Below are 13,122 nucleotides of genomic sequence, written 5' to 3'. Positions count from 1 at the left end.
CCTCAGCGTACGGCCTTGGACAGTGCTGTTCGTCAGTTACCTCAGCGTACGGCCTTGGACAGTGCTATCAGGCAGTTACCTCAGCGTACGGCTTTGGACAGTGCTGTCCGTCAGTTACCTGAGTGTACGGCCTTGGACAGTGCTGTCCGTCAGTTACCTCAGCGTACGGCCTTGGACAGTGCTGTCCGTCAGTTACGTCAGCGTACGGCCTTGGACAGTGCTGTCCGTCAGTTACCTCATGGTACGGCCTTGGACAGTGCTGTCCGTCAGTTACCTCAGCGTACGGCCTTGGACAGTGCTGTCCGTCAGTTACCTCAGCGTACGGCCTTGGACAGTGCTGTCCGTCAGTTACATCAGTGTACGGCCTTGGACAGTGCTGTCCGTCAGTTACCTCAGCGTGCGGCCTTGGACAGTGCTGTCGGTCAGTTACCTCAGCGTACAGCCTTGGACAGTGCTATCAGGCTGTTAATTCAGCGTACGGCCTTGGACAGTGCTGTCGGTCAGTTACCTCAGCGTACGGCCTTGGACAGTGCTGTCCGTCAGTTACCTCAGCGTGCGGCCTTGGACAGTGCGGTCCGTCAGTTACCTCAGCGTACGGCCTTGGACAGTGCTGTCGGTCAATTACATCAGCGTACGGCCTTGGACAGTGCTGTCCGTCCGTTACCTCAGCGTACGGCCTTGGACAGTGCTGTCCGTCAGTTACCTCAGCGTACGGCCTTGGACAGTGCTGTCCGTCAGTTACCTCAGCGTACGGCCTTGGACAGTGCTATCAGGCAGTTACCTCAGCGTACGGCCTTGGACAGTGCTGTCCGTCAGTTACATCAGTGTATGGCCTTGGACAGTGCTGTCCGTCAGTTACCTCAGCGTACGGCCTTGGACAGTGCTGTCCGTCACTTACCTCAGCGTACGGCCTTGGACAGTGCTATCAGGCAGTTACCTCAGCGTACGGCCTTGGACAGTGCTGTCCGTCAGTTACCTCAGCGTACGGCCTTGGACAGTGCTATCGGGCAGTTACCTCAGCGTACGGCCTTGGACAGTGCTGTCCGTCAGTTACCACAGCGTACGGCCTTGGACAGTGCTGTCCGTCAGTTACCTCAGCGTACGGCCTTGGAAAGTGCTGTCCGTCAGTTACCTCAGCGTACGGCCTTGGACAGTGCTGTCCGTCAGTTACCTCAGCGTATGGCCTTGGACAGTGCTGTCGGTCAGTTACCTTAGCGTACGGCCTTGGACAGTGCTGTCCGTCAGTTACCTCAGCGTACGGCCTTGGACAGAGCTGTCGGTCAGTTACATCAGCATACGGCCTTGGACAGTGCTGTCCGTCAGTTACATCAGCGTACGGCATTGGACAGTGCTGTCCGTCAGTTACCTCAGCGTACGGCCTTGGACAGTGCTGTCCGTCAGTTACCTCAGCGTACGGCCTTGGACAGTGCTGTCGGTCAGTTACCTTAGCGTACGGCCTTGGACAGAGCTGTCGGTCAGTTACCTCAGCGTACGGCCTTGGACAGTGCTGTCCGTCAGTTACCTCAGCGTACGGCCTTGGACAGTGCTGTCCGTCAGTTACCTCAGCGTACGACCTTGGACAGTGCTGTCCGTCAGTTACATCAGTGTACGGCCTTGGACAGTGCTGTCCGTCAGTTACCTCAGCGTGCGGCCTTGGACAGCGCTGTCGGTCAGTTACCTCAGCGTACAGCCTTGGACAGTGCTATCAGGCAGTTAACTCAGCGTACGGCCTTGGACAGTGCTGTTGGTCAGTTACCTCAGCGTACGGCCTTGGACAGTGCTGTCCGTCAGTTACCTCAGCGTACGGCCTTGGACAGTGCTGTCCGTCAGTTACCTCAGCGTATGGCCTTGGACAGTGCTGTCGGTCAGTTACCTTAGCGTACGGCCTTAGACAGTGCTGTCCGTCAGTTACCTCAGCATACGGCCTTGGACAGAGCTGTCGGTCAGTTACCTCAGCATACGGCCTTGGACAGTGCTGTCCGTCAGTTACATCAGCGAACGGCCTTGGACAGTGCTGTCCGTCAGTTACTTCAGCGTACGGCCTTGGACAGTGCTGTCCGTCAGTTACATCAGCGTACGGCCTTGGACAGTGCTGTCCGTCAGTTACCTCAGCGTACGGCCTTGGACAGTGCTATCACGCAGTTGCCTCAGCGTACGGCCTTGGACAGTGCTGTCCGCTAGTTACATCAGTGTACGGCCTTTGACAGTGCTGTCCGTCAGTTACCTCAGCGTACGGCCTTGGACAGTGCTGTCCGTCAGTTACCTCAGCGTACGGCCTTGGACAGTGCTATCAGGCAGTTACCTCAGCGTACGGCCTTGGACAGTGCTGTCCGTCAGTTACCTGAGTGTACGGCCTTGGACAGTGCTGTCCGTCAGTTACCTCAGCGTACGGCCTTGGACAGTGCTGTCCGTCAGTTACGTCAGCGTACGGCCTTGGACAGTGCTGTCCGTCAGTTACCTCATGGTACGGCCTTGGACAGTGCTGTCCGTCAGTTACCTCAGCGTACGGCCTTGGACAGTGCTGTCCGTCAGTTACCTCAGCGTACGGCCTTGGACAGTGCTGTCCGTCAGTTACATCAGTGTACGGCCTTGGACAGTGCTGTCCGTCAGTTACCTCAGCGTGCGGCCTTGGACAGTGCTGTCGGTCAGTTACCTCAGCGTACAGCCTTGGACAGTGCTATCAGGCTGTTAACTCAGCGTACGGCCTTGGACAGTGCTGTCGGTCAGTTACCTCAGCGCACGGCCTTGGACAGTGCTGTCCGTCAGTTACCTCAGCGTGCGGCCTTGGACAGTGCTGTCCGTCAGTTACCTCAGCGTACGGCCTTGGACAGTGCTGTCGGTCAATTACATCAGCGTACGGCCTTGGACAGTGCTGTCCGTCCGTTACCTCAGCGTACGGCCTTGGACAGTGCTGTCCGTCAGTTACCTCAGCGTACGGCCTTGGACAGTGCTGTCCGTCAGTTACCTCAGCGTACGGCCTTGGACAGTGCTATCAGGCAGTTACCTCAGCGTACGGCCTTGGACAGTGCTGTCCGTCAGTTACATCAGTGTATGGCCTTGGACAGTGCTGTCCGTCAGTTACCTCAGCGTACGGCCTTGGACAGTGCTGTCCGTCACTTACCTCAGCGTACGGCCTTGGACAGTGCTATCAGGCAGTTACCTCAGCGTACGGCCTTGGACAGTGCTGTCCGTCAGTTACCTCAGCGTACGGCCTTGGACAGTGCTATCGGGCAGTTACCTCAGCGTACGGCCTTGGACAGTGCTGTCCGTCAGTTACCTCAGCGTACGGCCTTGGACAGTGCTGTCCGTCAGTTACCTCAGCGTACGGCCTTGGAAAGTGCTGTCCGTCAGTTACCTCAGCGTACGGCCTTGGACAGTGCTGTCCGTCAGTTACCTCAGCGTATGGCCTTGGACAGTGCTGTCGGTCAGTTACCTCAGCGTACGGCCTTGGACAGTGCTGTCCGTCAGTTACATCAGCGTACGGCCTTGGACAGTGCTGTCCGTCAGTTACCTCAGCGTACGGCCTTGGACAGTGCTATCAGGCAGTTGCCTCAGCGTACGGCCTTGGACAGTGCTGTCCGCTAGTTACATCAGTGTACGGCCTTTGACAGTGCTGTCCGTCAGTTACCTCAGCGTACGGCCTTGGACAGTGCTGTCCGTCAGTTACCTCAGCGTACGGCCTTGGACAGTGCTATCAGGCAGTTACCTCAGCGTACGGCTTTGGACAGTGCTGTCCGTCAGCTACCTGAGTGTACGGCCTTGGACAGTGCTGTCCGTCAGTTACCTCAGCGTACGGCCTTGGACAGTGCTGTCCGTCAGTTACGTCAGCGTACGGCCTTGGACAGTGCTGTCCGTCAGTTACCTCATGGTACGGCCTTGGACAGTGCTGTCCGTCAGTTACCTCAGCGTACGGCCTTGGACAGTGCTGTCCGTCAGTTACATCAGCGTACGGCCTTGGACAGTGCTGTCCGTCAGTTACATCAGTGTACGGCCTTGGACAGTGCTGTCCGTCAGTTACCTCAGCGTGCGGCCTTGGACAGTGCTGTCGGTCAGTTACCTCAGCGTACAGCCTTGGACAGTGCTATCAGGCTGTTAACTCAGCGTACGGCCTTGGACAGTGCTGTCGGTCAGTTACCTCAGCGTACGGCCTTGGACAGTGCTGTCCGTCAGTTACCTCAGCGTGCGGCCTTGGACAGTGCGGTCTGTCAGTTACCTCAGCGTACGGCCTTGGACAGTGCTGTCAGTCAATTACATCAGCGTACGGCCTTGGACAGTGCTGTCCGTCCGTTACCTCAGCGTACGGCCTTGGACAGTGCTGTCCGTCAGTTACGTCAGCGTACGGCCTTGGACAGTGCTGTCCGTCAGTTACCTCATGGTACGGCCTTGGACAGTGCTGTCCGTCAGTTACCTCAGCGTACGGCCTTGGACAGTGCTGTCCGTCAGTTACCTCAGCGTACGGCCTTGGACAGTGCTGTCCGTCAGTTACATCAGTGTACGGCCTTGGACAGTGCTGTCCGTCAGTTACCTCAGCGTGCGGCCTTGGACAGTGCTGTCGGTCAGTTACCTCAGCGTACAGCCTTGGACAGTGCTATCAGGCTGTTAATTCAGCGTACGGCCTTGGACAGTGCTGTCGGTCAGTTACCTCAGCGTACGGCCTTGGACAGTGCTGTCCGTCAGTTACCTCAGCGTGCGGCCTTGGACAGTGCGGTCCGTCAGTTACCTCAGCGTACGGCCTTGGACAGTGCTGTCGGTCAATTACATCAGCGTACGGCCTTGGACAGTGCTGTCCGTCCGTTACCTCAGCGTACGGCCTTGGACAGTGCTGTCCGTCAGTTACCTCAGCGTACGGCCTTGGACAGTGCTGTCCGTCAGTTACCTCAGCGTACGGCCTTGGACAGTGCTATCAGGCAGTTACCTCAGCGTACGGCCTTGGACAGTGCTGTCCGTCAGTTACATCAGTGTATGGCCTTGGACAGTGCTGTCCGTCAGTTACCTCAGCGTACGGCCTTGGACAGTGCTGTCCGTCACTTACCTCAGCGTACGGCCTTGGACAGTGCTATCAGGCAGTTACCTCAGCGTACGGCCTTGGACAGTGCTGTCCGTCAGTTACCTCAGCGTACGGCCTTGGACAGTACTATCGGGCAGTTACCTCAGCGTACGGCCTTGGACAGTGCTGTCCGTCAGTTACCACAGCGTACGGCCTTGGACAGTGCTGTCCGTCAGTTACCTCAGCGTACGGCCTTGGAAAGTGCTGTCCGTCAGTTACCTCAGCGTACGGCCTTGGACAGTGCTGTCCGTCAGTTACCTCAGCGTATGGCCTTGGACAGTGCTGTCGGTCAGTTACCTTAGCGTACGGCCTTGGACAGTGCTGTCCGTCAGTTACCTCAGCGTACGGCCTTGGACAGAGCTGTCGGTCAGTTACATCAGCATACGGCCTTGGACAGTGCTGTCCGTCAGTTACATCAGCGTACGGCATTGGACAGTGCTGTCCGTCAGTTACCTCAGCGTACGGCCTTGGACAGTGCTGTCCGTCAGTTACCTCAGCGTACGGCCTTGGACAGTGCTGTCGGTCAGTTACCTTAGCGTACGGCCTTGGACAGAGCTGTCGGTCAGTTACCTCAGCGTACGGCCTTGGACAGTGCTGTCCGTCAGTTACCTCAGCGTACGGCCTTGGACAGTGCTGTCCGTCAGTTACCTCAGCGTACGGCCTTGGACAGTGCTGTCCGTCAGTTACATCAGTGTACGGCCTTGGACAGTGCTGTCCGTCAGTTACCTCAGCGTGCGGCCTTGGACAGCGCTGTCGGTCAGTTACCTCAGCGTACAGCCTTGGACAGTGCTATCAGGCAGTTAACTCAGCGTACGGCCTTGGACAGTGCTATCAGGCAGTTACCTCAGCGTACGGCCTTGGACAGTGCTGTCCGTCAGTTACCTCAGCGTACGGCCTTGGACAGTGCTATCGGGCAGTTACCTCAGCGTACGGCCTTGGACAGTGCTGTCCGTCAGTTACCTCAGCGTACGGCCTTGGACAGTGCTGTCCGTCAGTTACCTCAGCGTACGGCCTTGGAAAGTGCTGTCCGTCAGTTACCTCAGCGTACGGCCTTGGACAGTGCTGTCCGTCAGTTACCTCAGCGTATGGCCTTGGACAGTGCTGTCGGTCAGTTACCTCAGCGTACGGCCTTGGACAGTGCTGTCCGTCAGTTACATCAGCGTACGGCCTTGGACAGTGCTGTCCGTCAGTTACCTCAGCGTACGGCCTTGGACAGTGCTATCAGGCAGTTGCCTCAGCGTACGGCCTTGGACAGTGCTGTCCGCTAGTTACATCAGTGTACGGCCTTTGACAGTGCTGTCCGTCAGTTACCTCAGCGTACGGCCTTGGACAGTGCTGTCCGTCAGTTACCTCAGCGTACGGCCTTGGACAGTGCTATCAGGCAGTTACCTCAGCGTACGGCTTTGGACAGTGCTGTCCGTCAGCTACCTGAGTGTACGGCCTTGGACAGTGCTGTCCGTCAGTTACCTCAGCGTACGGCCTTGGACAGTGCTGTCCGTCAGTTACGTCAGCGTACGGCCTTGGACAGTGCTGTCCGTCAGTTACCTCATGGTACGGCCTTGGACAGTGCTGTCCGTCAGTTACCTCAGCGTACGGCCTTGGACAGTGCTGTCCGTCAGTTACATCAGCGTACGGCCTTGGACAGTGCTGTCCGTCAGTTACATCAGTGTACGGCCTTGGACAGTGCTGTCCGTCAGTTACCTCAGCGTGCGGCCTTGGACAGTGCTGTCGGTCAGTTACCTCAGCGTACAGCCTTGGACAGTGCTATCAGGCTGTTAACTCAGCGTACGGCCTTGGACAGTGCTGTCGGTCAGTTACCTCAGCGTACGGCCTTGGACAGTGCTGTCCGTCAGTTACCTCAGCGTGCGGCCTTGGACAGTGCGGTCTGTCAGTTACCTCAGCGTACGGCCTTGGACAGTGCTGTCAGTCAATTACATCAGCGTACGGCCTTGGACAGTGCTGTCCGTCCGTTACCTCAGCGTACGGCCTTGGACAGTGCTGTCCGTCAGTTACCTCAGCGTACGGCCTTGGACAGTGTTGTCCGTCAGTTACCTCAGCGTACGGCCTTGGACAGTGCTATCAGGCAGTTACCTCAGCGTACGGCCTTGGACAGTGCTGTCCGTCAGTTACATCAGTGTATGGCCTTGGACAGTGCTGTCCGTCAGTTACCTCAGCGTACAGCCTTGGACAGTGCTGTCCGTCACTTACCTCAGCGTACGGCCTTGGACAGTGCTATCAGGCAGTTACCTCAGCGTACGGCCTTGGACAGTGCTGTCCGTCAGTTACCTCAGCGTACGGCCTTGGACAGTGCTATCGGGCAGTTACCTCAGCGTACGGCCTTGGATAGTGCTGTCCGTCAGTTACCACAGCGTATGGCCTTGGACAGTGCTGTCCGTCAGTTACCTCAGCGTACGGCCTTGGAAAGTGCTGTCCGTCAGTTACCTCAGCGTACGGCCTTGGACAGTGCTGTCCGTCAGTTACCTCAGCGTATGGCCTTGGACAGTGCTGTCGGTCAGTTACCTTAGCGTACGGCCTTGGACAGTGCTGTCCGTCAGTTACCTCAGCGTACGGCCTTGGACAGAGCTGTCGGTCAGTTACATCAGCATACGGCCTTGGACAGTGGTGTCCGTCAGTTACATCAGCGTACGGCATTGGACAGTGCTGTCCGTCAGTTACCTCAGCGTACGGCCTTGGACAGTGCTGTCCGTCAGTTACCTCAGCGTACGGCCTTGGACAGTGCTGTCGGTCAGTTACCTTAGCGTACGGCCTTGGACAGAGCTGTCGGTCAGTTACCTCAGCGTACGGCCTTGGACAGTGCTGTCCGTCAGTTACCTCAGCGTACGGCCTTGGACAGTGCTGTCCGTCAGTTACCTCAGCGTACGGCCTTGGACAGTGCTGTCCGTCAGTTACATCAGTGTACGGCCTTGGACAGTGCTGTCCGTCAGTTACCTCAGCTGCGGCCTTGGACAGCGCTGTCGGTCAGTTACCTCAGCGTACAGCCTTGGACAGTGCTATCAGGCAGTTAACTCAGCGTACGGCCTTGGACAGTGCTGTCGGTCAGTTACCTCAGCGTACGGCCTTGGACAGTGCTGTCCGTCAGTTACCTCAGCGTACGGCCTTGGACAGTGCTGTCCGTCAGTTACCTCAGCGTATGGCCTTGGACAGTGCTGTCGGTCAGTTACCTTAGCGTACGGCCTTAGACAGTGCTGTCCGTCAGTTACCTCAGCGTACGGCCTTGGACAGAGCTGTCGGTCAGTTACCTCAGCATACGGCCTTGGACAGTGCTGTCCGTCAGTTACATCAGCGTACGGCCTTGGACAGTGCTGTCCGTCAGTTACCTCAGCGTACGGCCTTGGACAGTGCTGTCCGTCAGTTACATCAGCGTACGGCCTTGGACAGTGCTGTCCGTCAGTTACCTCAGCGTACGGCCTTGGACAGTGCTATCAGGCAGTTGCCTCAGCGTACGGCCTTGGACAGTGCTGTCCGCTAGTTACATCAGTGTACGGCCTTTGACAGTGCTGTCCGTCAGTTACCTCAGCGTACGGCCTTGGACAGTGCTGTCCGTCAGTTACCTCAGCGTACGGCCTTGGACAGTGCTATCAGGCAGTTACCTCAGCGTACGGCCTTGGACAGTGCTGTCCGTCAGTTACCTGAGTGTACGGCCTTGGACAGTCCTGTCCGTCAGTTACCTCAGCGTACGGCCTTGGACAGTGCTGTCCGTCAGTTACGTCAGCGTACGGCCTTGGACAGTGCTGTCCGTCAGTTACCTCATGGTACGGCCTTGGACAGTGCTGTCCGTCAGTTACCTCAGCGTACGGCCTTGGACAGTGCTGTCCGTCAGTTACCTCAGCGTACGGCCTTGGACAGTGCTGTCCGTCAGTTACATCAGTGTACGGCCTTGGACAGTGCTGTCCGTCAGTTACCTCAGCGTGCGGCCTTGGACAGTGCTGTCGGTCAGTTACCTCAGCGTACAGCCTTGGACAGTGCTATCAGGCTGTTAACTCAGCGTACGGCCTTGGACAGTGCTGTCGGTCAGTTACCTCAGCGCACGGCCTTGGACAGTGCTGTCCGTCAGTTACCTCAGCGTGCGGCCTTGGACAGTGCTGTCCGTCAGTTACCTCAGCGTACGGCCTTGGACAGTGCTGTCGGTCAATTACATCAGCGTACGGCCTTGGACAGTGCTGTCCGTCCGTTACCTCAGCGTACGGCCTTGGACAGTGCTGTCCGTCAGTTACCTCAGCGTACGGCCTTGGACAGTGCTGTCCGTCAGTTACCTCAGCGTACGGCCTTGGACAGTGCTATCAGGCAGTTACCTCAGCGTACGGCCTTGGACAGTGCTGTCCGTCAGTTACATCAGTGTATGGCCTTGGACAGTGCTGTCCGTCAGTTACCTCAGCGTACGGCCTTGGACAGTGCTGTCCGTCACTTACCTCAGCGTACGGCCTTGGACAGTGCTATCAGGCAGTTACCTCAGCGTACGGCCTTGGACAGTGCTGTCCGTCAGTTACCTCAGCGTACGGCCTTGGACAGTGCTATCGGGCAGTTACCTCAGCGTACGGCCTTGGACAGTGCTGTCCGTCAGTTACCTCAGCGTACGGCCTTGGACAGTGCTGTCCGTCACTTACCTCAGCGTACGGCCTTGGAAAGTGCTGTCCGTCAGTTACCTCAGCGTACGGCCTTGGACAGTGCTGTCCGTCAGTTACCTCAGCGTATGGCCTTGGACAGTGCTGTCGGTCAGTTACCTTAGCGTACGGCCTTGGACAGTGCTGTCCGTCAGTTACCTCAGCGTACGGCCTTGGACAGAGCTGTCGGTCAGTTACATCAGCATACGGCCTTGGACAGTGCTGTCCGTCAGTTACATCAGCGTACGGCCTTGGACAGTGCTGTCCGTCAGTTACCTCAGCGTACGGCCTTGGACAGTGCTGTCCGTCAGTTACATCAGCGTACGGCCTTGGACAGTGCTGTCCGTCAGTTACCTCAGCGTATGGCCTTGGACAGTGCTGTCGGTCAGTTACCTCAGCGTACGGCCTTGGACAGTGCTGTCCGTCAGTTACCTCAGCGTATGGCCTTGGACAGTGCTGTCGGTCAGTTACCTTAGCGTACGGCCTTGGACAGTGCTATCAGGCAGTTGCCTCAGCGTACGGCCTTGGACAGTGCTGTCCGCTAGTTACATCAGTGTACGGCCTTTGACAGTGCTGTCCGTCAGTTACCTCAGCGTACGGCCTTGGACAGTGCTGTCCGTCAGTTACCTCAGCGTACGACCTTGGACAGTGCTGTCCGTCAGTTACCTCAGCGTACGGCCTTGGACAGTGCTATCAGGCAGTTACCTCAGCGTACGGCCTTGGACAGTGCTGTCCGTCAGTTACCTGAGTGTACGGCCTTGGACAGTGCTGTCCGTCAGTTACCTCAGCGTACGGCCTTGGACAGTGCTGTCCGTCAGTTACCTCAGCGTACGGCCTTGGACTGTGCTGTCCGTCAGTTACCTCATGGTACGGCCTTGGACAGTGCTGTCCGTCAGTTACCTCAGCGTACGGCCTTGGACAGTGCTGTCCGTCAGTTACCTCAGCGTACGGCCTTGGACAGTGCTGTCCGTCAGTTACATCAGTGTACGGCCTTGGACAGTGCTGTCCGTCAGTTACCTCAGCGTGCGGCCTTGGACAGTGCTGTCGGTCAGTTACCTCAGCGTACAGCCTTGGACAGTGGTATCAGGCAGTTAACTCAGCTTACGGCCTTGGACAGTGCTGTCCGTCAGTTACCTCAGCGTACGGCCTTGGACAGTGCTATCAGGCAGTTACCTCAGCGTACGGCCTTGGACAGTGCTGTCCGTCAGTTACCTGAGTGTACGGCCTTGGACAGTGCTGTCCGTCAGTTACCTCAGCGTACGGCCTTGGACAGTGCTGTCCGTCAGTTACCTCAGCGTACGGCCTTGGACAGTGCTGTCCGTCAGTTACCTCAGCGTATGGCCTTGGACAGTGCTGTCGGACAGTTACCTTAGCATACGGCCTTGGACAGTGCTGTCCGTCAGTTACATCAGCGTACGGCCTTGGACAGTGCTGTCCGTCAGTTACCTCAGCGTACGGCCTTGGACAGTGCTGTCCGTCAGTTACATCAGCGTACGGCCTTGGACAGTGCTGTCCGTCAGTTACCTCAGCGTACGGCCTTGGACAGTGCTGTCCGTCAGTTACCTCAGCGTACGGCCTTGGACAGTGCTGTCCGTCAGTTACCTCAGCGTACGGCCTTGGACAGTGCTGTCCGTCAGTTTCCTCAGCGTACGGCCTTGGACAGTGCTGTCCGTCAGTTACCTCAGCTTACGGCCTTGGACAGTGCTGTCCGTCAGTTACATCAGTGTACGGCCTTGGACAGTGCTGTCCGTCAGTTACCTCAGCGTACGGCCTTGGACAGTGCTGTCCGTCAGTTACATCAGTGTACGGCCTTGGACAGTGCTATCAGGCAGTTACCTCAGCGTACGGCCTTGGACAGTGCTGTCCGTCAGTTACATCAGTGTACGGCCTTGGACAGTGCTGTCCGTCAGTTACCTCAGCGTACGGCCTTGGACAGTGCTGTCCGTCAGTTACCTCAGCGTACGGCCTTGGACAGTGCTGTCGGTCAGTTACCTCAGCGTACGGCCTTGGACAGTGCTGTCCCTCAGTTACATCAGTGTACGGCCTTGGACAGTGCTGTCCGTCAGTTACCTCAGCGTACGGCCTTGGACAGTGCTGTCCGTCAGTTACCTCAGCGTACAGCCTTGGACAGTGGTATCAGGCAGTACACTCAACGTACGGCCTTGGACAGTGCTGTCCGTCAGTTACCTCAGCGTACGGCCTTGGACAGTGCTGTCCGTCAGTTACCTCAGCGTACGGCCTTGGACAGTGCTATCGGGCCGTTACCTCAGCGTACGGCCTTGGACAGTGCTGTCTGTCAGTTACCTCAGCGTACAGCCTTGGACAGTGCTGTCCGTCAGTTACCTCAGCATACGGCCTTGGACAGTGCTGTCCGTCAGTTACCTCAGCGTACGGCCTTGGACAGTGCTATCCGTCAGTTACCTCAGCGTACGACCTTGGATAGTGCTGTCGGTCAGTTACCTTAGCGTACGGCCTTGGACAGAGCTGTCGGTCAGTTACCTCAGCGTACGGCCTTGGACAGTGCTGTCCGTCAGTTACATCAGTGTACGGCCTTGGAAAGTGCTGTCCGTCAGTTACCTCAGCGTGCGGCCTTGGACAGTGCTGTCGGTCAGTTACCTCAGCGTACGGCCTTGGACAGTGCTATCAGGCAGTTAACTCAGCTTACGGCCTTGGACTGTGCTGTCGGTCAGTTACCTCAGCGTACGGCCTTGGACAGTGCTGTCCGTCAGTTACCTCAGCGTACGGCCTTGGACAGTGCTGTCCGTCAGTTACCTCAGCGTATGGCCTTGGACAGTGCTGTCCGTCAGTTACCTCAGCGTACGGCCTTGGAAAGTGCTGTCCGTCAGTTACCTCAGCGTACGGCCTTGGACAGTGCTGTCCATCAGTTACCTCAGCGTATGGCCTTGGACAGTGCTGTCGGTCAGTTACCTTAGCGTACGGCCTTGGACAGTGCTGTCCGTCAGTTACCTCAGCGTACGGCCTTGGACAGAGCTGTCGGTCAGTTACATCAGCATACGGCCTTGGACAGTGCTGTCCATCAGTTACATCAGCGTACGGCCTTGGACAGTGCTGTCCGTCAGTTACCTCAGCGTACGGCCTTGGACAGTGCTGTCCGTCAGTTACATCAGCGTACGGCCTTGGACAGTGCTGTCCGTCAGTTACCTCAGCGTATGGCCTTGGACAGTGCTGTCGGTCAGTTACCTCAGCGTACGGCCTTGGACAGTGCTGTCCGTCAGTTACCTCAGCGTATGGCCTTGGACAGTGCTGTCGGTCAGTTACCTTAGCGTACGGCCTTGGACAGTGCTATCAGGCAGTTACCTCAGCGTACGGCCTTGGACAGTGCTGTCCGTCAGTTACCTCAGAGTACGGCCTTGGACAGTGCTGTCCGTCAGTTACATCAGTGTACGGCCTTGGACAGTTCTGTCCGTCAGTTACCTCAGCGTACGGCCTTGG

The sequence above is a fragment of the Phyllobates terribilis genome, unplaced genomic scaffold (assembly GCF_046119375.1).
Source record: "Phyllobates terribilis strain yellow unplaced genomic scaffold, ASM4611937v1 Scaffold_2__4_contigs__length_985480577, whole genome shotgun sequence".
NCBI lineage: Eukaryota > Metazoa > Chordata > Amphibia > Anura > Dendrobatidae > Phyllobates > Phyllobates terribilis.
The sequence above is the reverse complement of the archived record's forward strand: the minus strand, read 5'-3'. Positions refer to the sequence as shown.